Here is a 2500-nt window from a genome sequence, read left to right as displayed (position 1 = left end):
TTTTTTAGCCAGATATGGCGTATATATAGGTATGTGTTCGATTTTCCGGTGATTGATATTTTTTCGTTTTTTCCCATTTCTTTCAAAATTACTACGTACTAAGGAACTATCACAGAGTAATGATTCATTTAGATGTTTATTTGTCGGAAAATGTGCCTTGATGGTTTGCCTAGTACGTGGCTGAATTTTTTTTTTCTGAAATGCCGTATATTAGAATGTTGGCCATTTTTCCGCGAGTGCCCCTTTTTATTTGTTTTGCATTTTTTGCTTAGTCATGTTACCGTAAGGAATTGGCCAGTAGTGTCGCAAGACTTGTATTTTTATAGTGTTGGAAAGTGTTTCTAGATGATCTGGCTACCCATGCCTATCTTTATTTTTAGCCAGATATGGCGTATATATAGGTATGTGTTCGATTTTCCTGCGATTGCCACTTTTTTGTTTTTTCCCATTTCTTTCAAAATTACTACGTACTAAGGAACTATCACAGAGTAATGATTCCTCTAGATGTTTATTTGTCGGAAAATTTTGTTTACTTCTTTTTTGATTGAATATCATAAAATTTTTTTAGCTAAAATATTATATTGTTTTACATTTTTTTTTCGATTTTATTTCCCTTCAAAAAAAATTTTTTGGGGTCAGAATTTTAATTTTATAGTCGTAAAATAATCGACAATTATCCAGCAACCCACCATACAATTTTTATGCATATCCAAGAATAATTAGATTAGTAAATAACACCTTGAAATTGACATACCCTTCCTACATTTCAAGTGGCAGATTAGGGAGTCTGAGTCAGTGTGGTTGGCGGCCATTTTGTGGACATATCCGAAGCGTAACTTGCCCTATCTATATATATTCTTGTTCCCTATAGAATTTTTGATATTTTGGTATATTTTTACCTGCATAAATATCATATTATATATTATATATATGTATTTTTTTACGAAATTTCTAAGTACTCAAAAAATTACCTTTAGATATGGCCCCTGATATAAATGTAATTTACAAAATAATGAAGATTTTTTTTACATATTTCTATTTTAGGATAACATATGTTTATTCCCTAAAAAAATTAGCCACTTCCTATTTCATTTGGGTACCCAAAAAAATTCATGAAATTTGGACAAATTTTTTTGGCCAAAAAAAGTTACCCTTTTTTTCTCATTTCAGATCTTCACCTCCATGGGTCTGACTTCATCCAAAATACATCAAGATGTGTCCTAAACATTCAAGAATCAATTCCTAAAAGGATTTGTGTATATGTGTATAAACTTTTTTTTTATGAATTTTTATGTAAGGTCTTTTTTTCTAAATTTTTTAAAATATTTATAATAAATAGTTTTTCTGCAGATGAGTAGTATTTATCTTTACAGTTGTTTTAAGCATTCATTGAAGTTTTTTTTGGCAAAAGAAAAAAGGAGGTTACTGCAAAAACTGATTTTTCAAGAATTTTTTTTGGCGTCGGGGTCGCGCGCGTCCGAGTATACCCTTAAAGGGGTGTCCGAGGAGCGTACCTATCCAGGGTTAATCCGTGGTCGAGCCTAAAAACCTATGATAACTTCTTAATAAATTACTACACATAATTACACATGACAATAGGCACTCTATAAATTAGATAATAGACATGTAAAAAAGAATAATTGTCAAGAAATAATAAATAAGAAACGGGTTTTTAGCGTCACTTTACCTTAGAAAGAGAGGAGACGGACGGGTGGCGAGGAGGTAGAGAGGGTGACTACGATAAACGTACACTACCGTAACTTTTTCTAACTTACACTAAGTGAACTTTAACCTAACTTAGCTTAGTTATTTTTTTTTTTTATTTTTATATTTTATTTATATATTTTTTTACATTTTCTTTTATTCTTTTTGATGATTAATTTTAATCACTTTCACTCTCTCCACTTAAAATTGATTGAATTTTTTTCTCTTCACTCTTTGCCGTTTTCTTTGAACCACTTCCTTCCTCTTCATCACGAGTTCGCTTCGTAGTTTTTTCAAAGAAGCTATCGATAGAAAGTTGCTTGGTACGGCTTTTCAGGATGTTTCGAAAATGAGTTAGGCAAACATCATTGAACTGCGCAACTACACGACAAACCTGCAATTTTTTTGGATGGTATTTGTCGATGAAGTCGACCACGTCTTGATATTTTCGTAACATCTCTTTTACTTGCGCTGAACCTAACACATGTTCTACCTCCTCGATCCCTTCCTTGTCATCACTCGTGTGCTCAGACATAGCATGGAGTTCCTTGAGCTCCTCTGTGGTAAGTTCGTCGTGATGTTCGGCGACAAGTTCCGTGATGTCATCTGCGTCGACCTCCAGACCCATGGACTTGCCAAGGGAAACGATTTCCTCTACGTCTTCCGCTGCACCCACCACGGGATCAGGTTCGGGGTCAAAACCCTCGAAATCTCGGGGAGAAACTGCATCAGGCCACAGCTTCTTCCAGGCAGAATTCAGTGTCCGTCGCATTACTCCCACCCAAGCCTGATCTAT

At 34.3% G+C, this 2500-nt stretch overlaps 1 protein-coding gene across 1 annotated transcript in view; it reads left to right on the top strand.

Annotated features, from left to right (window-relative positions):
• The window catches only part of Aduk (Another Drosophila Unc-51-like kinase), a 151097-nt gene that overhangs the window by 5405 nt on the left and 143192 nt on the right, over window positions 1-2500 (top strand). The gene's annotated exons all lie outside the window — the stretch shown is intronic.

This window comes from Palaemon carinicauda, chromosome 24 (genome assembly GCF_036898095.1).
Source record: "Palaemon carinicauda isolate YSFRI2023 chromosome 24, ASM3689809v2, whole genome shotgun sequence".
Taxonomy (NCBI): domain Eukaryota; kingdom Metazoa; phylum Arthropoda; class Malacostraca; order Decapoda; family Palaemonidae; genus Palaemon; species Palaemon carinicauda.
Note: the sequence above shows the minus strand (reverse complement) of the source record. Positions and strands in the feature narration are given on the sequence as shown.